This window comes from Schistocerca americana, chromosome 11, assembly GCF_021461395.2.
Source record: "Schistocerca americana isolate TAMUIC-IGC-003095 chromosome 11, iqSchAmer2.1, whole genome shotgun sequence".
Taxonomy (NCBI): domain Eukaryota; kingdom Metazoa; phylum Arthropoda; class Insecta; order Orthoptera; family Acrididae; genus Schistocerca; species Schistocerca americana.
Genome location: NC_060129.1, coordinates 110,314,868 through 110,338,786, shown reverse-complemented (window position 1 = coordinate 110,338,786; position 23,919 = coordinate 110,314,868). Strand labels below are relative to the sequence as shown.

Here is a 23,919-nt window from a genome sequence, read left to right as displayed (position 1 = left end):
GAAGAAATACGTCAATCATTGTTTTTTGGAAATTCAACATCTAATGGGGTGAAATAGCGCCAGACCGGTTCATTGCCTCGACATCGCACAGCCCAAACCGCTAACGACAGAAAATTGAAGTTTGGAGAAAATGTGGATCTTACACTGTAGGCATAGCTTCAGAATGGATTGTGAGAAGTACCACTCCCATGGGACTGTGACAGGGGACGAAAGGCTTTTTGAAAGTATGACGATATTAAGGGAATTTCGAAGCTGGAACTACGAAAACAGGCATTTGATTTCTCAGTCAGAAAATAAAATTACGAGTTTCATAGTTTTTGGAAGGGAACAAAGTAATGGGAGAAAGGTTTTTTGAAAATAAATAATTACACTAGTGGCCATTAAAATTGTAACACCAAGAGGAAATGCCGATGATAAACTGGCAGTCATTGGTCAAATATATTATACAAGAACTGACCTGTGATTACATTTTCACGCAATTTGGGTACATAGATCCTGATAAATCAGCACCCAGAACAACCACCTCTGGCCGTAATAACGGCCTCGATACGTCTGGGCACTGAGTCAAACAGAGCTCGGATGGCGTGTACAGGTACAGCTGCCCATGCAGCCTCAACACGATACCACAGTTCATCAAGAGTAGTGACTGGCGTATTGTGACGAGCGAATTGCTCGGGCACCATTGACCAGACGTTTTCAATTGGTGAGAGATATGGAGAATGTGCTGGCCAGGGCAGCAGTCGAACATTTTCTGTATCCAGAAAGGCCCGTACAGGACATGGAACATGCGGTCGTGCATTATCCTGCTGAAATGTAGGGTTTCGCAGGGATCGAATGAAGGGTACAGCCACTGGTGGTAACACATCTGAAATGTAACGTCCACTGTTGAAAGTGCCGTCAATGCGAACAAGAAGTGACCGAGACGTGTAACCGATGGCACCCCATACCATCACGCCGGGTGATACGACAGTATGGCAATCACGAATACACGCTTCACATGTGCGTTCACTGCGAAGTCGCCAAACACGGATGCGACCATCACGATGCTGTAAACAGAACCTGGATTCATCCGAAAAAATTACGTTTTGCCATTCGTGCACCCATGTTCGTCGTCGAGTACACCATCGCAGGCGCTCCTGTCTGTGATGCAGCGTCAAGGGTAACCGCAGCCACGGTTTCCGAGCTGATAGTCGGTGCTGCTGCAAACGTTGTCCAACTGTTCGTGCAGATGGTTGTCGTCTTGCAAACGTCCCCATCTGTCGACTCATGGATCGAGACGTGGCTGCACGATCCGTTACAGCCATGCTGATAAGATGCCTGTCATCTCGACTGCTAGTGATACGAGGCCGTTGGGATCCAGTAGGGCGTTCCGTATTACCCTCGTGAACCCACCGATTCCATATTCTGCTAACAGTGATTGGATCTCGACCAACGCGAGCAGCAATGTCGCGATACGATCAACCGCAATGGCGATAGGCTACAATCCGACCTTTATCAAACTCGAAAACGTGATGGTACGCATTTCTCCTCCTTACACGAGGCATCGCAACAACGTTTCACCAGGCAACGCCGGTGAACTGCTGCTTGTGTATGAGGAATCGGCTGGAAACTTTCCTCATGTCATGTAGGTGTCGCGACCGGCGCCAACGTTGTGTGACTGCTCCGAAAAGCTAATCATTTGCATATCACAGTATCTTCCTGTTGGTTAAATTTCGCGTCTGTAGCACATCATCTTCGTGGTGTAGCTATTTTAACGGCCAGTAGTGTATGTCATCTGAAGTGCGCAACGACCAAACACAACGATTAAAACAAAACAAAAAATGTGTTCAGCGCGACAGAATGTCAATCCTACGGGCCCGGGTTCGATCCTCAGCTTTGTCGGAGATTTTCTCCGCTCAGGGACTGGGTTTTGTGTTGTCATCATCATCATTTCATCTGCATCGACGCGCAAGTCGCCGAAGTGGCGTCAAATCGAGAGGCTGGCACCCGGCGAACGGCCTACCCGACGGGAGGCCCTAGTCGCACATTTATTTACTCAGGCACCGCGGTGTGGCAGTGCAGGAAGTGTGCGGCCGGGCTGAGCGCTACGGCACGCGAGCAAGACGGCGGCTCGTGGGGCGAATTGTTAGACATTTGGGGTTTAGGCGCACGTTCATATCTGACTGCTGTAATATGGAAATGTCCGATCCTGTATTATATGTAACTTATATGATGCTAATCGTAGTGTATGTAATGAATATTATGCAGAATGACTGGTTAGACGTGACAGGGAATTATCCCCAAATGGCGGGTTCAATAAAAAATTAATAATTTATGACTTTTTGCGTCGACGGCGTGCTAAAGTGCGGAGGGGCAGAAGCGCTTGCGACTGACCTGGAACTCGAACTTGCGGAACTGCTCCGAGGTGTCGACGTCCGCGTCGGCGACGACGAGCGCGGGGCAGTTGTCGCGGCTGACGACGGCGTCGGGCAGGTCGTCCGCCTCCGGGGGCTGGAGCGCGGGGGGCGGCTCGCCGCCCCCGGCCCCCGGCGGCTGCGGCAGCACCTCGTTGTCCTCCTCCCTGTCGCCGCCGCCGCCGCCGTCGCTTTGCTGCTGCTGCTGCTGCTGCGGCTGCTGCTGCTGGGGCAGCGGTTCGCGCGGCCCGCCCTGCGCCGAGCTTCGGCCCGCGGCCGCCAGGGGCGCCGGCGCCGGGGACTCCCCGGCGGCGGCCATGTTGCGGTAGTAGAGGCACAGCAGCGCCACGGCCACTGCGGCGGCCAGCGCCGCGAACCGCACCGGCCGCCGGCGCAGCGCCTTCAGCATCGCGACCGCCACGCTCTGAAACACACACACGCCCTCCATGTAACGCACACTCGGCCACCAGCAGGCCAGAACCCGCTTCTGAAACGAATACTGACACTATATAGTCTGTAAACTCAGTGAGCAGTGGTTTTGGCGGCCTTTCCCAGAAGAACTGTGCCACTGGCCTGTAGGGGCACCCAAAATCAGTTGCCCGTTACCTGCCTAGCGCTGTAGATCGGCGTGCAGTGATATACGTCGTTCTGTTCATGGGATCTTAATTTTCAGAGTCAGACAGTTAATTTTGTATGCTTACTGATGTACCTCGGTATCCGGAAGTGATGGATAATCACCCTGCATGTGGAGAATATGGAGGAGATATTTATGGAGTAAGGAGCGATCGATCGTCTCTAACGTTACATCACGTGTTAAAGAGGCGGCACAAAAAAAACTGTTGGCTAATATTACCAGTCCCAGTCAGAGGGCTGCAAATTTATGCAAACGTCAGCCTCGCCACAATATGACTCATAAGGAAGGAACGCGAAAACAAACCACGTGATTTACTGGAACCGCCAGGAAGGAAAACTGATAATTTTCGGAGGTCGTTATAGGCAGTAATCTACAGCAATGATAACCTCTTCAAAATATTCCCCTATACATACTGTACACTTATGCCAGTGATTTTTCCAATTCTCGAAACACATTTGGAACGGTTTCTTCGGGATAGTTTATAGGTCTCGTAACTGTCCATTTTTAATCTCATCCATGCTAGTCCTTTAAGGCCTGCTGGCAATATACTAAAACTTTGATACACTTCATTCCATTCTTACAAAAAAAATTAATATAGATTCTCTAATATATTTATATACAAAACAAATAATCTTTGATACTACCAAAACACATGTAACCATTTTGACAAATGACAATAGAATAAATACCCAATATGCATAACATTATACACACACTTTTCAGACATGTTTACGAAGACAGTGACAAAAAATGTAGTGGAAATCGGACAATACAACACGCAAAATTATAAATTTCTCCTTACTTTTTAAACACTCTTCGTGTTGCAAGAATTCTCAAGTTTCAACGCACCCCTTCAAAGAAAACTTCTAGCTTTTAGTGGAAACACGAAGTAAGAACAAGCCTTAAATCCTACAAATTGATTGCGTTATATGGAGTTCGTTTTACAAATAGCAGTACAGAGTACAGAGATTCACATGAACAGGCATTCGGTTCTGTGTTTGTAGTAGAATCCTGACTTCCGTTCTTATGTTAGTATTATTTACGCTACAATGTTGTGCTATCGTCTTTTGTATCCCTTACAGTCTTAACGCATTTCTCTAAAAATAAACGCAGCAGCCGGGGCGTATCTCTACACGGCGTCGCCACAGATTTAAAGCCCGCGCCGCGGCAGGGCCGGCCGGCACTACGTCGTGAAACAGCCTGTAGAGCGCGTGACGTAGCTGGGTAGGCAGAGTGGGGACTCGGTCGCTCGCTCTGCAGTTTACCGTGGCCGTCACGAAAATAACCAACACAACGACATCTCACCGGCTCACAGCAATGCCAGTTAGTACTAATTTCAAATGCTACTAAAAATTCGGAAAAAAATTAGACATCTATAATTTTAGTCTAGGTCATTATGGCGTAATTCTTAAAAAATAGAAAGAGATCCTTGCCAGCTGTTACAAAAAAAAAGCAAATGTTCAAGAAGTTTTGAAGAAAAACATTTTTTTACTTCCACCTTGCAAAAAACAGTACTACCGATGTATTTGCACTGTAAATAATCTATGAACATTCTCATATTTCATCGTGAAAACATAAAAGTATAGCGAGATAAAAAATAAATGCCATAGGAGGTGTGAAACTGTTCCACCCATGTAATGAAAAACTTTGTCGGTTATGAATATGCGTTCTGTTGGATCTAGTAGAAACTTCCGGCGAGAAAACTGTAAAGAAATCTATAAGTATCAGTTTGGTATCATGTGAGACATCATTATCATATCACGTATGAACTCATTTCATTTGCTAGAGACTAAAGCGTGACAGCGCGCGACTACTCGCAGGTCATCGCCAGGTTTTTTTTTTTTTTTTCTTTTTTTTGGTACGACTCGCCTCAATAAGACTCAGAATATTCCCTACCCCAAAAAAATTTATTTGATGCTCTTACCGACTCTGCGTGACTGCACCCATCACCCAAACAGCCGCAATACACCATACAAAAGGAACTGTACGTACTTCCAGACCACTACTTCCGTAGAGGTCGAGCAAACGGTATTTGTGCCTATAGTTCCGTCAAATCGAAGTTTTATGGAAGTATACTACAAGACTATTGTCCTCAGCACGCAATACGTGCATTCTACACAAAACTTGGTCTTTGCTGCTGCAACGTTTCTGCATTCCATTAAAAATTTTCGTCCACTTGCTGAATTGAAAACCAAGTGAGTGTAGAAGACACCGAACGTATGTCTCTATGCCACAATAATTAATTTTTCACAGATACCACCCCGCAGTTTCTAGCTGTCGGGTACCCCAATCTGCAGTGGTATATGCAGGGTGACAACACTGAAGAGCCAAAGAAACTGGTACACCTGTTTAATATCGTGTAGGGTTCCCGCGAGAACGAAGCAGTGCCGCAACACGACGTGGCATGGACTCGACTAATGTCTGAAGTAGTGCTGGAGGGAATTCACACCAAGAATGCTGCATGGCTGTCCATAAATCCGTAAGAGCACGACGGGGTGGAGATCTCTTCTGAACAGCACGTTGCAAGGTATCCCAGATATGTTCAATAATGTTCGTGTCTCGGGAGTTTGGTGGACAACGGAAGTGTTTAAACTCAGAAGAGCGTTCCTGGAACCACTCTGTAACAATTCTGGACGTGTACGGTGTCGCATTGTCCTGGTGCAATTGCCAACGTCCGTCGTAATTCACAATGGACATGAATGGATGTAGGTAATCAGACAGCATGCTTACGTACGTATCACCAGTCAGAGTCATATGTAGACGTATCAGGGGTCCCATATCACTCCAACTGCAAACGCCCCACACCATTACAGAGCCTCCACCAACTTGAACAGTTCCCTGATGATATGCAGGGTCCATGGATTCATGAGGCTGACTTATAACCGTATAAATCCATCCGCTCGATACAATTTGAATGGAGGTTCGTCCGACCAGGCAACATGTTTCCAGTCATCAAAAGTCCAATGTCGGTGTTGGCGGTTCCAGGCGAGGCGTAAAGCTTTGTGTCGTGCAGTCATCAAGGGTACACGAGTGGCCCTTCGGCTCCAACAGCCCATATGGATGATGTTTCTTAGGTACTTCTCACCTGCTAGAGTCGTAGGTAGACGTATCAGGGGTCCCATATCACTCAAACTACACACGCCCCACAGCATTACAGAGACTCCACTAACTTGAACAGTCCCCTGCTGATATGCAGGGTCTATGGATTCAAGAGGGTGTCTCCATACCCGTACACATCCATCCACTCGATACAATTTAAAACGAGATTCGTCCGAAGAGGCAACATGTTTCCAGTCATCTACAATCCAATGCCGGTTCTGACGGTCCAGGCGAGGCGTAAAGCTTTGTGTCAAGCATCAAGGGTACAAGAGTGCGCTTTCGGCTCCGAAAACCCATATCGATGATGTTCCGTTGAATGGTTCGCACGCTGACACTTGTTAATTCACCCAACACTGAAATGTGCAGCATTTTTGCGGGAGGGTTGCACTTCTGTCACGTTGAGTGATTCTCTTCAGTCGTCGTTGGTCCCGTTCTTGCAGGATCTTTTTCCGGCCGCAGTGACATGGGAGATTTCATATTTTACCGGATTCCTGATATTCACGGTACACTCGTGAAACGGTCGTACGGGAAAATTCCCCACTTCATCGCTACCTCGGAGATGGCTCTGATCACTATGGGACTTAACATCTGTGGTCATCAGTCCCCTAGAACTTAGAACTACTTAAACGTAACTAACCTAAGGACATCACACAACACCCAGCCATCTCGAGGCAGAGAAAATCCCTGACCCCGCCAGGAAGCGAACCCGGGAACCCGGGCGTGGGAAGCGAGAACGCTACCGCACGACCACGAGATGCGGGCTACCTCGGAGATCCTGTGTGCCATCGCTCGTGCGGCGACTATAACACCACGATCAAATTCACTTACATCTTGATAATATGTCATTGTAGCAGCAGTGACCCAACTAACAGCTGCGCCAGACACTTGTCTTGCATAGGCGTTGCCGACCGCAGCGCCGTGTTCTTGCTGTTTACATACCTCTGTATCTGAATACGCATGCCTATACAGGTTTCTTTGGCGCTTACGTGTATATGAAATAAAATCCTCTTAAGTTCTGAGCCCGCATCTCGTGGTCGTGCGGTAGCGTTCTCGCTTCCCACGCCCGGGTTCCCGGGTTCGATTCCCGGCGGGGTCAGGGATTTTCTCTGCCTCGTGATGGCTGGGTGTTGTGTGCTGTCCTTAGGTTAGTTAGGTTTAAGTACTTCTAAGTTCTAGGGGACTGATGACCACAGATGTTAAGTCCCATAGTGCTCAGAGCCATTTGAACCATTTGAATCTTAAGTTCTGAACGGTTTGCGTTACGACGTTCAAACTGTCCGCTTAGCCGTGAGGGATTATGGGAATTAGTATGCGCTGTATGGTTTCGTTTAGCGGCGAAGCCCATTTTCATTCGAATCTGTTCGTCAATAAGCATAATTGCCCGCATCTCGTGGTCGTGCGGTAGCGTTCTCGCTTCCCACGCCCGGGTTCCCGGGTTCGATTCCCGGCGGGGTCAGGGATTTTCTCTGCCTCGTGATGGCTGGGTGTTGTGTGCTGTCCTTAGGTTAGTTAGGTTTAAGTAGTTCTAAGTTCTAGGGGACTGATGACCACAGATGTTAAGTCCCATAGTGCTCAGAGCCATTTGAACCATTTGAATCTTAAGTTCTGAACGGTTTGCGTTACGACGTTCAAACTGTCCGCTTAGCCGTGAGGGATTATGGGAATTAGTATGCGCTGTATGGTTTCGTTTAGCGGCGAAGCCCATTTTCATTCGAATCTGTTCGTCAATAAGCATAATTGCCCGCATCTCGTGGTCGTGCGGTAGCGTTCTCGCTTCCCACGCCCGGGTTCCCGGGTTCGATTCCCGGCGGGGTCAGGGATTTTCTCTGCCTCGTGACGGCTGGGTGTTGTGTGCTGTCCTTAGGTTAGTTAGGTTTAAGTAGTTCTAAGTTCTAGGGGACTGATGACCACAGATGTTAAGTCCCATAGTGCTCAGAGCCATTTGAACCATTTGAATCTTAAGTTCTGAACGGTTTGCGTTACGACGTTCAAACTGTCCGCTTAGCCGTGAGGGATTATGGGAATTAGTATGCGCTGTATGGTTTCGTTTAGCGGCGAAGCCCATTTTCATTCGAATCTGTTCGTCAATAAGCATAATTGCCCGCATCTCGTGGTCGTGCGGTAGCGTTCTCGCTTCCCACGCCCGGGTTCCCGGGTTCGATTCCCGGCGGGGTCAGGGATTTTCTCTGCCTCGTGATGGCTGGGTGTTGTGTGCTGTCCTTAGGTTAGTTAGGTTTAAGTAGTTCTAAGTTCTAGGGGACTGATGACCATAGATGTTAAATCCCATAGTGCTCAGAGCCATTTGAATAAGCAAAATTGGCGCATTTGGGGGACTGAGAATCCGCATTTCTCGACTGAGAAATCTCTTCACTCTCAACGACTGACTGCGTGGTGTGAAGTGTCCAGTCACGAAATATTCGGTGCGATATTCCTAGATGGCACGGTGACTAGCGAATGGTACCTGGAGGTTTCGGAAGATGATTTCATCCCCGTTATCAAAAGTGACCCCGATTTTGACACGATGTGGTTCATGCAAGATGGAGCTCGAGCCCACCGAAGCAGGAGAGTGTTTGATGTCCTGAAGGAGAACTTTGGTGACTCTGGGGTACCCAGAAGCCACTGGCGTGGGTCTCAAAAAATGGTTCAAATGGCTCAGAGCACTATGGGACTTAACAATCTGTGGTTATCAGTCTCCTAGAACTTAGAACTACTTAAACCTAACTAACCTAAGGACATCACACACATCCATGCCCGAGGCAGGATTCGAACCTGCGACCGTAGCGGTCACGCGGTTTCAGACACCACCACAGTCACCATAACTTCCACCATACTGGGGCTCTGACGCACTTTCGACTTCCGCGGCGACCCATAATGACGCCATTCGTTGGATTGGCGTTTCAGTTTTGGCTTCGTGGCATTCGCTTCAGAACTGTTCCAGACATTCGACAGGCAGTAGACCGCTCCATTCGCACCATCAACATGACGCTAACGGTATTCCACGCCTTCCACATCGCTGGCAACGGGTTCTACACAACGCTGGTGACTACTTTGGAGGACAGCGACAGGTGCAAATACGTAACTCTTTTGTCTCGGTTGTGAATAAATAGTTGCCCCTATTTAAGTTCCAATCCTCGTACAATTCCAATACAAGTGAAGTAATACAGTTGACGCTTGTATTGGTACTCAAGTTTATCTTCGACCGGTCCGCGACCAGTCAAGCACGGCGCTTATGTCCTCTTCGCATAGAGGCCGCTGCTGCTGTCCCGTTGTCGTCCTGGAGAGGTGTCGGTCAGTGTGCAGTTGGCTTCACAGCCCTCGTTTCCGACTGGCGTGCCGGCGCTTACGCCGGAACATGTTGTGTTCACTGCTCCAGTGTACGAACGTAGCTGAACTGAAGGCACGCACTGCGCGACGCACTCTGAACGCGACCCCTGAAATACTTGCACCTGTTGTGGAATATGCTGTTACTTGATTTTAACTTGTGTCAGAAAACGGTGAACAGCATACTGAACATGACTTCCGTCAGTATCACTGCAATTAGAAACTGATGTCATTTTGATTTTTATGCAGTTACTGCCCCCAGGACAAAAGTAGTGTCATTTTGTTTTTAATCGAATTTTGGCCCCAGTAGAATTAAGAACCAATGTCATTTCGTTTTTTGTGCCATTTTTGGCCTCGGGACATTTTAAAACCGATTCTTGCCATGCAATGTGGTTTCACCTTGCCGTGGCGGATGGGCTTACCTTGATATTATTGGTACAGCTGCCGAACCATCATCCACACTCAACACTACGGATGGTGTAACCTGCAGCTCATGCCGTAGCCACCGTATTGTGATTCATCTGTCATTTGTAGCGGATCCCATTCTGAGAAGCGGTTCTGTTTCTACACCGTTTTGAAACTGGAACTTTAATTATGGACGCCCTGCATATTGAAAACTTTGATATTACAACGAGGCGAGTTGCCTTCTACTGCACTGACAGAAAAATTGGTAAAAATCCGGGAAACATAGTCATTTCAAAGTTTCCTGAAGACTCCAGAACAACACGTTTGTGAACTAGGTCAGATAGATGATCATTGTAGGCAAAACCACCCCTTCCTTCCGCCTCCTTGATTTCTATCTCACCATCTATGGGATCTATGGCCGTCCTATCGCCCTCACCCCCACCCTTAAGTACCTTGGCGTCACCCTCGACCGTCGCCTCTCCTAGACTCCCCATCTCCAGACAATCCGAGCCAAGGCACGCTCCTGACTCCGTCTCCTCGAGCTCCTTTCTGGTCGTACGTGGGGTCTGGACCCCTCCACCATCCTCCACACCTATAAATCCCTCATCTGCCCAATCATCTGCTATGCCCATCCCACCTGGATCTCCGCCCCTCCTACCTTCTAGAAGTCCCTTCAAATCCTGGAACACCATGCGCTCTGCCTCGCCTATCACATCTGCCTCCCTTCTCCCACGCGGATCCTCTACGACTTAAATCCGTTCCCACACCTCCTCCTTTTCCTTGAACGGATACGGATCCCTTACACTTCCCGTAAACTTGATCCCCCTCACCCACTCCCGTCCTTTCCCAGCCCCGTCCGCTGCCGCACCTGTACTCCCACATCCCACCCGCTCCGCATGTCTCCACACTCCATACCTTCGCCCAAGGTGGCTTCCGCCAACTCCGCCTCCCTGATGATGCCCTCATCCTCTCCAGCTACCCCTCCTACCAACTTTCATCCTTCCCTTCCTCCCCCTGTGTTTTTCCTCCAGGACACCCTCTTCCCCTTCTCCCTCCCCTCCCCCAGGCTAAAATAACCTCCCCTCCTACCCTCTCCCCCTCCCTTCTCCTTTCCCACTGGCATCAACACCCTTCCCCTCTCCCTCATACCCGCACCTCTTCCCTTTGGCAGATTCGTGCGTGAACAGTGGCTCTTAGTGCGCCGAGGATCGTCGCCATTAATCGTGTGTGTCTTCGCATCAGTGCTTCGCGTCTCTCCGTTTGTGGTCCTCCGTTCACGTGTGTTAACTCGTTCTTCCCCATTCTGTACCGTCTTCATAAGTTGGAAGGTTAAAGGGAAAATTGAAATGTGATCATGGGAACATAGGTTTGATGTGGTGCCGCAACTTTTGTAGTGAATGTCATTCATGGCCGTCATCTTGAAATCCAACATTTTGGATTCAAGTCATTTTTTTTTTAATGGGAAGGGGAGTCAGTCAGTAATTAAAACTTCCGGGCTAAGTACGTATGACACACCAAATAACACTCGCTTGAGCTCTGGAATTTAGTGGTGGAATTTGTTTTTGTCTATCTTGTACCGTTTAGAGGTTATTAATGTTCAAATTTGGGAAATTACCTTCATACCGGCTGCTACAACACATGTTCTACGTGTTGTCCATTGATAACTTCTAAACTGTACAAGATAGACAAAAAAAAAAAAAAACTACACCACTCAATTCCAGAGCACAAGCGAGTCTTACCTGATGTGTCATACACCCCCTTCCCATATGCTTCACGACATCGCGGGAGTTCCGATGCTGAAGCGCCGCTTCCGCGCGCTCGCACGGAACTTCTACGAGTCGGCGAGGACATCCAGGAACCCGCTGGTCAGTGGACTGGGAAACCAACTCCACTGGCGCCCAGCGACCAGATGGCCGGACCGGTTGCTGGAATAACTCCAGCACCCAGTGAGGACAACCCACAGTTGTGAATTCGAGAAGACCTACCATAAAGTGAGAGGACCACATCCATCTTGAGAATACAACACGCAAGAACAGCAGTTGATCTGCTTAACCTGCTTCAAATCGTGCAGGGAATTGCACGTGAGTCACACGGTACTACTACCTCCTTCCCATAAAAAAAAAAAAAGACTTGAATCCAAAATGGCGGGTTTCAAGCTGGCGGCCACTACAAAAGTTGCGGTCCTACGTCAAGCCTTTGTTCCCATCGTCACATTTCAATTTTCCCTTTAATCTTCCAACTTATGAAGGTGTCGAAGGGCTTTTGACTCGCCCTGTATTTTAATATGTCTGTCTCCCGTTTGTGTCCACCCCTTGTTTTGTTTTTCTGTCTTTCTGTTTCTTGTATGACAACTGTCGCCGAAGAGCGGCGTCCACAGGCCGCTGCCAGCCTACCTTTATTGTGAAGGAATGAAAATAACAATAAAGAAAAAAACTAGGTCAGAGCAAATTTCGAAACAAGCCGTAGACTTGTTGTAAAGGGCAATCAAATGTAAACGAGACAGTTGGAAAAAAATTAAGGAAATTGTTCGTTATTTCAAAAGTAATCTCCATAACTGCCAATACATTTATCCCACTGTGCGTTCATAGAAAAATGTTTGTGCTTGTGTACGGAAAAATCCATGATTCAACGTGTCCGCCTTGTAGGGCGCGGCGGATTGCGAGGTGAGAGTGCCCGGGTTCGATTACAGACCGGGTCGGAGATTTTTTGCGAGCGTTGTGCTGTCCTTACATTCGTATCGTCATAATAAATTAAAATAAACGGAACTTCCACAGCATACTCGGAACAGTCTTGGCTACATGTCCGTGCGCGTTATCCTGCAACAGAATTTTGCCGAACCGACAACGCTGTAGAAGTCTCGTTGGGAGACCCATACTCACTCTGCGTACAGTCCAGATCTCATCCCATGCGAGTCCTATATATTAGAAGTCGCGAAGAAAGGAATTCGTGGCTCTTGCTTTTTCTTCGGACGAAGACGTGCACGGCTGGGTACAATTATGAGTGGTTTCGTAGCCAACCGCAAACGTTTTCCCCTTAAACGCCTTCACCGTCTTGTCTCACAATGGAATAAATGTACACTACTGGCCATTATAACTGCTGCACCACGAAGATGACGTGCAACAGACGCGAAATTTAGCCGACAGGAAGAAGATGCTGTGATATGCAAATGATTAGCTTTCCAGAGCATTCACACCAGGTTGGGGCCGGTGGCGACACCTACAACGTGCCGACACAAGGAAAGTTTCCAACCGATTTCTCATACACAAACAGCAGTTGACCGGCGTTGCCTGGTGAAATGTTGTTGTGATGCCTCGTGTAAGGAGGAGAAATGCATACCATCACGTTTCCGACTTTGATAAAGGTCGGATTGTAGCCTATCGCGATTGCGGTTTATCGTAACGCGACATTGATACTCGCGTTGGTCGAGATCCAATGACTGTTAGCAGAATATGGAATCGGTGGGTTCAGGAGGGTAATACGGAACGCCGTGCTGGATCCCAACGGCCTCGTATCACTAGCAGTCGAGATGACAGGCATCTTATCCGCACGGCTGTAACGGATCGTGCAGCCACGTCTAGGTCCCTGAGTCAACAGATGGGGACGTTTGCAAGACGACAACCATCTGCACGAACAGTTCGACGACGTTTGGAGCAGCATGGACTATCAGTTCGGAGACCGTGGCTGCGGTTACCCTTGACGCTGTATCACAGACAGGAGCGCCTGCGATGGTGTACTCAACGACGAACCTGGGTGCACGAATGACAAAACGTCATTTTTTCGGATGAATCTAGGTTCTGTTTACAGCATCCGTGTTTGGCGACATCGCGGTGAACGCACATTGGAAGCTTGTATTCGTCATCGCCATACTGGCGTATCACCCGGCGTGATGGTATGGGGTGCCATTGGTTACACGTCTCGGTCACCTCTTGTTTGCATTGACGGCACTTTGAACATTAGGACGCTACATTACAGATGTGTTACGACCCGTGGCTCTACCCTCCATTCGTTCCCTGCGAAACCCTACATTTCAGCAGGATAATGCACGACCTGTATTTTCTGGATACAGAAAATGTTTGACTGCTGCCCTGGCCAGCACATTCTCCAGATGTCCCACCAATTGAAAACGTCTGGTCAATGGTGACCGAGCAACTGGCTCGTCACAATACGCCAGTCACTACTGTCGATGAACTGTGGTATCGTGTTAAAGCTGCATGGGCAGCTGTACCTGTACACGCCATCCGAGCTCTGTTTGACTCAATGCCCAGGCGTATCAAGGCTGTTATTACGGTCAGAGGTGGTTGTTCTGGGTACTGATTTCTCAGGATCTATGCACCCAAATTGCGTGAAAATGTAATCACATGTCAGTTCCAGTATAATATATTTGTCCAATGAATACCCGTTTATCATCTGCATTTCTTCTTGGTGTAGCAGTTTTAATGGCCAGTAGTCTATTAACACTTACGGCGATTACTTTTGATAGAATACGCAGTGTACTTACCTTTCGACCTCACTCGTTTTCATTAGATTGCCTCTTATACAACTGAATTGTATGCTCTCTGCTTACAAGGAGAGGTTTCCATCGTTGCGTTCGACTTTTTAAGACTATTTACACGATGATTTAGGTTAAGATCTCACGTATCACACACTGCAGCCATTCACCATGGTAGTCCCTCGTTTGTGAATAATAAACGAAGAAAAAAATTTGGAATTTTGTGTGACGCTCCATGGCATTAAAAAAGTTACGTCGCACAGCATGGTTGTACGCTATAATGCATAGTATAACAGCATCGCATGCAGGAGATTGTGAGTTCGAATCTCGTCAGATTCCGGAAGTGTTCTTCATTTTTAAATATTTATCGAAGTTACTTCGATCATTATTTTTATTTAATTAACTGATATAAATGAAATTTTTAATTCCATCCCTTTGTCATAATTTTAATCACCATATGAACTCTTTCATTTGTTTCATTTTTTCTTTATATAATTCTTCTTCCAATCGGAAATTTGTGAACATGAATTCAGTAATATTTATGTATTATAATATTCAATTATTTGAAAATTCTGGTCTATCAGGTAAAAAACAAAGACTGAATAATCTATTTATATTTGTGAAGTGATGGGAAAAGTGTACTTGTGTTACAAGATGTGGAATTCTTTTTTTGAACAGTAATCATCATACAAACAGTTAAAACATAAATTAAATAGCCATTGCACTACGATGAAAATAACGCAGATGGAAATTTAAATGAAAGATGGATTTGTACGTAAAACGAAATTCGAACAAAATGAGCAACAGATATAATGAACGCAACATGTGGAAGAAACAACAGTGTGAGAGAACAAAAGGAATTAAATTTGAATTGATACACGAAATTATTTAAAAACACATTAATACAGATACAAAATGGAGGAAGAATGACAGAAAGCAAAATGAGAGCGAATGAACAAATTGATATTATGATTGCAATTATATGAGAAAGGAATGGAATTGAAGAATTACATTTAAATCAATTAACTGAATAAAAGTGACGATCAAATCGATTCTAATACAGATCTAAAATTGGAAAAAAATTAATGCGTCTGACTAGATTCGAACCCACAATTTCGAAGGTGTTAACTTATCCAGTACACCAGATAGCCAGACTTTTTTAACACTGTTGAGCATCACACAAAATTCAGAATTGTTCTATTCTTCAGTTACTCACAAACAAGGACCCGCAAGGGTGGGTGGCAGCCTCTCGTTTCTGAGTAACTGACGAATAGAGCAATACCTGATACCTGGCATCTTAAAGTACAATATGTCATCAAAGATATCCGGACACCTGGCTGAAAATTACTTACAACTTCGTGGCGCCCTCCATCGGTAATGCTGAAATTCAGTATGATGTTGGCACACCCTTAGCCTTGATGGCAGCTTCCACTCTCGGAAGCATACGTTCAGTCAGGTGCTGGAAGGGTTCTTGGGGAATGGCAGCCCATTCTTCAGGGAGTGCTGCATTGAGGAGAGGTATCGCTGTCTGTCGGTGAGGCCTGGCACGAAGTCGGCGTTCCAAAACATCCCAGAGGTGTTCTGTAGGATTCAGGTCAGGACTCTGTGCAGGCCAGTCCATTACAGGGATGTTATTGTCGTGTAGCCACTCCGCCATAGGTCGTGCATCATCAACAAGTAGTTGATCGTGTTGAAAGATGCAATTGGCATCTCCGAATTGCTCTTCAACAGTGGGAAGCAAGAAGGTGCTTAAAACATCAATATAGGCGTGTGCTGTGATAGTGCGATGCAAAACAACAAGGGGTGCAAGCCCCCTCCATGAAAAACACGACCACACCATAACACCACCGCCTCCGAATTTTACTGTTGGCACTACACACGCTGGCAGATGACGTTCACTGGGCATTCGCCATACCCACACCCCGCCATCGGATCGTTACTTTGCGTACCGTGATTCGTCACTCCAAAAAAATGGCTCTGAGCACTATGGGACTTAACATCTATGGTCATCAGTCCCCTAGAACTTAGAACTACTTAAACCTAACTAACCTAAGGACATCACACAACACCCAGCCATCACGAGGCAGAGAAAATCCCTGACCCCGCCGGGAACCGAACCCGGGAACCCGGGCGTGGGAAGCGAGAACGCTACCGCATGACCTCGTCACTCCACACAACGTTTTTCCACTGTTCAATCGTCCGGTGTTTACGCTCCTTACACTAAGTGAGGCGTCGTGTGGTATTTACCGGCGTGATGTGATGCTTATGAGCAGCCGCTCGACCATGGAATCAAAGTTTTCTCGCCTCCCGCCTAACTGTCATAGTACTAGCAGTGGATCCCGATGCAGTTTGGAATTTATGTGTGATGGTCTGGTTAGGTGTCTGCCTATTACATATTACAGCCCTCTTTTGTGTTAGTCAGGTAGGCTCTATGCTTTTGTGCTGTACGTGTCCCTTAACGTTTCCACTTCAGTATCACATCGGAAACAGTGGACCTAGGGATGTTTAGGAGTGTGGAAATCTCGCGTACAGACGTATGACACAAGTGACACCCAATCACCTGACCACGTTCGAAGTCCGTGAGTTCCTCAGAGCGCCCCATTATGCTCTATCATGATGTCTAATGACTACTGAGGTCGCTGATATGGAGTACCTGGCAGTAGAAGTCAGCACAAGCTACTTAGTATGAAAAAAGTATGTTTTTTGGGGGGTGTCCGGATACTTTTGATCACATAGTGTATATTCACGTTTCTGTGCTGTGAAGAACCATTGTTATAACCCTACCTGTACTATTGTAATTTAGTATGCTTTTATGTATGTTGTTGTTGTTGTGGTCTTCAATCCTGAGACTGGTTTGATGAAGCTCTCCATGCTACTCTATCCTGTGCAAGCTTCTTCATCTGCCAGTACCTACTGCAACCTACATCCTTCTGAATCTGCTTAGTCTATTCATCTCTTGGTCTCCCTCTACGATTTTTACCCTCCACGCTGCCCTCCAATGCTATATTTGTGATCCCTTGATGCCTCAAAACATGTCCTACCAACCGATCCCTTCTTCTAGTCAAGTTGTGCCACAAACTCCTCTTCTCCCCAATCCTATTCAGTATCTCCTCATTAGTTATGTGATCTACCCATCTAATCTTCAGCATTCTTCTGTAGCACCACATTTCGAAAGCTTCTATTCTCTTCTTGTCTAAACTATTTATCGTCCATGTTTCACTTCCATACATGGCTACACTCCATACAAATACTTTCAGAAACGACTTCCTGACACTTAAATCTATACTCGATGTTAACAAATTTCTCTTCTTGAGAAACACTTTCCTTGCCATTGCCAGTCTACATTTTATATCCTCTCTACTTCGACCATGTATATGACAAAAAAAGCCTGTCCCTATGTTGTCACGTATACTATATACCCCAACAGAACCAATAGTCCTGTTACAGGGAAAGCCACGTATAATCCTGTTACTGACATTTAGTTTAGTTTCCATATAAAGTACCCTATGGGAGGATAGTCTTGTTAATAGGAAAAGGTAATCAATAGAGTTACCATTTTTACAGGATTTGACCGTGTTATGTGTACAATGGACGAGTAAATCAGACTATTCAATTATTTTCCTAAGGTTTTAAGCAGCGGTTAAACAGAAACGCAGTATGAATAGTATTATATTGAAGCTAGGACAACTCAGTTTCAAGTTCATTTAGTGGTTTAAAACGTGTACTAACGATGGCCAGCCTATCCAGGCAATGAAGCAGTGACGTATTGGAGAAGCATAGTGTACATCTCCGTTTAGATGGGTCCAAAAAGTCGATCGCACCCCACGGGACCTCTCATTGACAGTATAGAAAGTCTCAAAATGGTTCAAATGGCTCTGAGCACTATGCGACTCAACTGCTGAGGTCATCAGTCCCCTAGAACTTAGAACTAATTAAACCTAACTAACCTAAGGACAGCACACAACACCCAGCCATCACGAGGCAGAGAAAATCCCTGACCCCGCCGGGAATCGAACCCGGGAACCCGGGCGTGGGAAGCGAGAACGCTACCGCACGACCACGAGATGCGGGCTTAGGAAGTCTCAGAAAGGTACTTACCCAATATCTCATTTCTGAGGCTGCTGGCTTCTCGCTATCCTTTGAAAATTCAATTTTGATGCTACTGCTTTGTGGGCATGTTTCCATTGCAGTTGTACTTCTCCTTCACACCATAGAAACGGTGATGACTCGCGTAAACAACACTTGACACTAACAGTCGCGAAAGAGCACACCTCACAGCGGAACTGCAACAGCAGGTAAACAACGAGACAGCACAGCGACATCCGCTCGCCAGCAGTACCGACTGCCGACTGCACTGCACACGACCAAGGGCCGGCCTAGCGTCAAGCGACTGCTCGCAAAATAAGCAACAGCTGTCCGGGTGCCGAGGACAAAAACAACTGGGCCGTTGAGATATCTGCTGCCCTGCCACGATCTCCCGACCCTGAGGTCAGCGCCGATTACGTCGGGGAAGCAGAGGCGCCACGCTCTAGACAGACACACACTGTCCTTTCAGATCCTGTATACGCATTGAAACGCTAAAGAAGCTGGTATAGGCATGCGTATTCAAATACAGACATATGTAAACAGGCAGAATACGGCACTGCAACACTTATACAGGGTGTTACAAAAAGGTACGGCCAAACTTTCAGGAAACATTCCTCACACACAAAGAAAGAAAATATGTTATGTGGACATGTGTCCGGAAACGCTTAATTTCCATGTTAGAGCTCATTTTAGTTTCGTCAGTATGTACTGTACTTCCTCGATTCACCGCCAGTTGGCCCAATTGAAGGAAGGTAATGTTGACTTCGGTGCTTGTGTTGACATGCGACTCATTGCTCTACAGTACTAGCATCAAGCACATCAGTACGTAGCATCAACAGGTTAGTGTTCATCACGAACGTGGTTTTGCAGTCAGTGCAATGTTTACAAATGCGGAGTTGGAAGATGCCCATTTGATGTACAGGTTAGCACGGGGCAATAGCCGTGGCGCGGTACGTTTGTATCGAGATTTCCAGAACGAAGGTGTCCCGACAGGAAGACGTTCGAAGCAATTGATCGGCGCCTTAGGGAGCACGGAACATTCCAGCCTATGACTCGCGACTGGGGAAGACCTAGAACGACGAGGACACCTGCAATGGACGAGGCAATTCTTCGTGCAGTTGACGATAACCCTAATGTCAGCGTCAGAGAAGTTGCTGCTGTACAAGGTAACGTTGACCACGTCACTGTATGGAGAGTGCTACGGGAGAACCAGTTGTTTCCGTACCGTGTACAGCGTGTGCAGGCACTATCAGCAGCTGATTGGCCTCCACGGGTACACTTCTGCGAATGGTTCATCCGACAATGTGTCAATCCTCATGTCAGTGCAAATGTTCTCTTTACGGACGAGGCTTCATTCCAACGTGATCAAATTGTAAATTTTCACAATCAACAAGTGTGGCTGACGAGAATCCGCACGCAATTGTGCAATCACGTCATCAACACAGATTTTCTGTAATCGTTTGGGCAGGCATTGTTGGTGATGTCTCGATTGGGCCCCATGTTCTTCCACCTACGCTCAATGGAGCACGTTATCATGATTTCATACGGGATACTCCACCTGTGTTGCTACAACGTGTGCCTTTACAAGTACGACACAACATGTGGTTCATGCACGATGGAGCTCCTGCACATTTCAGTCGAAGTGTTCGTACGCTTCTCAACAACAGATTCGGTGACCGACGGATTGGCAGAGGCGGACCAATTCCGTGGCCTCCACGCTCTCCTGACCTCAACCCTCTTGACTTTCATTTACGGGGGCATTTGAAAGCTCTAATCTACCCAATCCCGGAACCAAATGTAGAGACTCTTCGTGCTCGTATTGTGGACGGCTGTGATACAAACGCCATTCTCCAGGGCTGCATCAGCGCATCAGGGATTCCGTGCGACGGAGGGTGGGTGCACGTATCCTCGCTAACGGAGGACATTTTGAACATTTCCTGTAACAAAGTGTTTGAAGGCACGCTGGTACTTTCTGTTGCTGTGTGTTTCCATTCCATGATGAATGTGATTTGGAGAGAAGTAATAAAATGAGCTCTAACATGGAAAGTAAGTGTTTTCACATAAGATATTTTCTTTCTTAGTGTGTGAGGAATGTTTCCTGAAAGTTTGGCCGTACCTTTTCGTAACACCCTGTATAAAATAATAAATGTCTGGCGCAGCTGTTGGATCGATTACTGCTGCTGCAATAGTAGGTTACCAAGATGTAAGTAATTCTGAGTGTGGTGTTACAGTCGGCGCACGAGCGATGGGACACAGCATCTCCGAGGTAGCGATTTTCCCGTACGACCATTTCACGAGTGTACCGTGAACATCGGGAATCCGGTAAAACATGAAATCTCCGATGTCGCTGCGACCGGAAAAAGATCCTGCGAGAACAGGACCAACGCCGACTGAAGAGAATCATTCAACGTGACGGAAGTGCAACCCTTCTACAAATTGCTGCAGGTTTCAGTGCAGGGCCATCAACAAGTTTCAGCGTGCGAAACATTCAACGAAACATCATCGATATGGGTTTCCCGAGCCGAAGGCCCGCGCGTGTACCCTTGATGACTGCACGACACAAAGCTTTACGCCTCGCCTCGACCGTCAGAACCGACATTGGACTTTTGATGACTGGAAAAAGGTTGACTGGTCGGACGTGCCTCGTTTCAAATTCTATAGAGCGGATGAATTTATACGGTTATAAGTCAGCCTCATGAATCCATGGACCCTGCATGTCAGCAGGGGACTGTTCAAGCTGGTGGAGGCTCTGTAATGGTGTGGGGCGTGTGCAGTTGGAGTGATACGGGACCCCTGATACGTCCAGATACGACTCTCACACGTGACACGTTTGTAACCATCCTGTCTGATCACCTGCATCTATTCATGTCCGCCGGCCGGGTGGCCGAGCGGTTCTAGGCGCTTAAGTCCGGAACCGCGCGACTGCTACGGTCGCAGGTTCGAATCCTACCTCGGGCATGGGTGTGGGTGTAATGTCCTTAGGTTAGTTAGGTTTAACTTCTAGGGGACTGATGACCTCAGATGTTCAGTCCCATAGTGCTCAGAGCCGTTTGAACCATTTTTATTCATGTCCATTGTGCACTGTGACGGACTTGGGCAGTTCCAGCAGAACAATGCGACACCCCATACGTCCAGAATTCCTACGCAGTGGTTCGAGGAACTCTCTTCTGGGTTTAAACGCTTCCGCTGGCCACCAAACTCCCCAGACATGAACATTATTGAGCCTATGTCGAATGCCTTGCAACGTGCTGTTCACAAGAGATCTTCACCCGCTCGAAGTGTTGTTATGCTCCTTAGCCTCTAAAATATCTGAAACTTAACATCAGAATTTTTTTTACAGGTACGTCTTTATCACAGAAACTTTAACAATTAACCGTTAACGGGTTTTGGTTACTTCACATTTGTTACAAACAAAAACAGTGTGTAACGAACTAAGTTCAGTTTGCTGGCGCTAAACCTATAAAAGGCCTGGTACCGCATAAGAAAGATAAAAAGTGTTTACATGTATACCAGCCATGTTGTTGTTGTTGTGGTCTTCAGTCCTGAGACTGGTTTGATGCAGCTCTCCATGCTACTCTATCCTGTGCAAGCTTCTTCATCTCCCAGTACCTACTGCAGCCCACATCCTTCTGAATCTGCTTAGTGTATTCATCTCTTGGTCTCCCTCTACGATTTTTACCCTCCACGCTGCCCTCCAGTACTAAATTGGTGATCCCTCGATGTCTCAGAACATGTCCAACCAACCGGTCCCTTCTTCTAGTCAAGTTGTGCCACAAACTCCTAATCTCCCCAATTCCATTCAATACCTCCTCATTAGTTATGTGATCCACCCATCTAATCTTCAGCATTCTTCTGTAGCACCACATTTCGAAAGCTTCTATTCTCTTCTTGTCTAAACTATTTATCATCCATGTTTCACTTCCACACATGGCTACACTCCATTCAAATACTTTCAGAAACGACTTCCTGACACTTAAATCTATACTCGATGCTAACAAAGTTCTCTTCTTCAGAACGCTACAAGAGGTGCCAACAGTGATGTCAGGTATCATCATCATCATCATCATTTAAGACTGATTACGCCTTTCAGCGTTCATAGTCCCCCTTATAAAATTCCTCCATGATCCCCTATTCCGTGCTAACATTGGTGCCTCTTCTGATGTTAAGCGTATTACTTCAAAATCATTCTTAACCGAATCCAGGTACTTTCTCCTCGGTCTGCCCCGACTCCTCCTACCCTCTACTGCTCAACCCATGAGTCTCTTGGGTAACCTTGCTTCTCCCATGCGTGTAACATGACCCCACCAGCTAAGCCTGTTCGCCCTGACTGCTACATCTATAGAGTTCATTCTCAGTTTTTCTTTGATTTCCTCATTGTGGACACCCTCCTGCCATTGTTCCCATCTACTAGTATCTGCAATCATCATAGCTACTTTCATATCCGTAACCTCAACCTTGTTGATAAGGTAACCTGAATCCACCCAGCTTTCGCTCCCATACAACAAAGTTGGTCGAAAGATTGAACGGTGCACAGATAACTTAGTCTTGGTACTGACTTCCTTCTCGCAAAAGAGAGTACATCGTAGCTGAGCGCTCACTGCATTAGCTTTGCTACACCTCGCTTCCAGTTCTTTCACTATGTTGCCATCCTGTGAGAATATGCATCCCAAGTACTTGAAACCGTCCACCTGTTCTAACTTTGTTCCTCCTATTTGGCACTCAATCCGTTTATATCTCTTTCTCACTGACATTACTTTCGTTTCGGAGATGTTAATCTTCATACCATAGTCCTTACATTTCTGATCTAGCTCTGAAATATTACTTTGCACAGTTTCAATCGAATCTGCCATCACAACTAAGTCATCCGCATATGCGAGACTGCTTATTTTGTGTTCACCTATCTTAATCTCACCCAGTCAGGTATTTGCCGACAAAATGAGTAGGTGCTCCTATGTTACTTACAATGGAACGGAGAGGCGCCCCATTCTTATGGATATTGGGCAGGGTATCTTGGGTTGACAAACGCAGCGTACAGCGCACGTGCGGGAGAGCCGCTCTGCGATTTTCGGCAGAGGGAGTTTGAATGTGGCAACCCACTGCGCATGCGCGATTTTGGCGGCTGCGCATTCTTCGCGCGCGTGTTCTAACAAGGGAACCTCCCCATCGCACCCCCCACAGATTTAGTTATAATTTGGCACAGTGGATAGGCCTAGAAAAACTGAACACAGATCAATCGAGAAAACAGGAAGAAGTTGTGTGGAACTATGAAAAAAATTAGTAAAATATACAAACTGAGTAGTCCATGCGAAGATATGCAACATCAAGGACTATGGGAGCCTAGGCGCGCCGTGGTCCTGTGGTTAGCGAGAGCAGCTATGGAACGAGAGGTCCTTGGTTCAAGTCTTTCCTCGAGTGAAAACTTTACTTTCTTTATTTTCGCAAAGTTATGAACTGTCCGTTCGCTCATTGACGCCTCTGTTCACTGTAATAAG

At 46.8% G+C, this 23,919-nt stretch overlaps 1 protein-coding gene and 1 long non-coding RNA gene across 2 annotated transcripts in view; both read right to left on the bottom strand.

Annotated features, from left to right (window-relative positions):
• The window catches only part of LOC124554176 (alpha-mannosidase 2), a 792,511-nt gene extending 790,029 nt beyond the window's left edge, over window positions 1-2,482 (bottom strand). The window contains exon 1 of the mRNA XM_047128249.1: window positions 2,374-2,482. The gene's annotated coding sequence lies outside the window, so the exon portion shown is untranslated. The remainder of the gene's footprint in view (window positions 1-2,373) is intronic.
• A 208-nt stretch (window positions 2,483-2,690) lies between these two features.
• LOC124553925 overlaps window positions 2,691-23,919 on the bottom strand; it is a 285,286-nt gene continuing 264,057 nt past the window's right edge. Inside the window, exon 3 of the long non-coding RNA XR_006968170.1 lies at window positions 2,691-2,817. This is a non-coding gene — a long non-coding RNA (uncharacterized LOC124553925). The remainder of the gene's footprint in view (window positions 2,818-23,919) is intronic.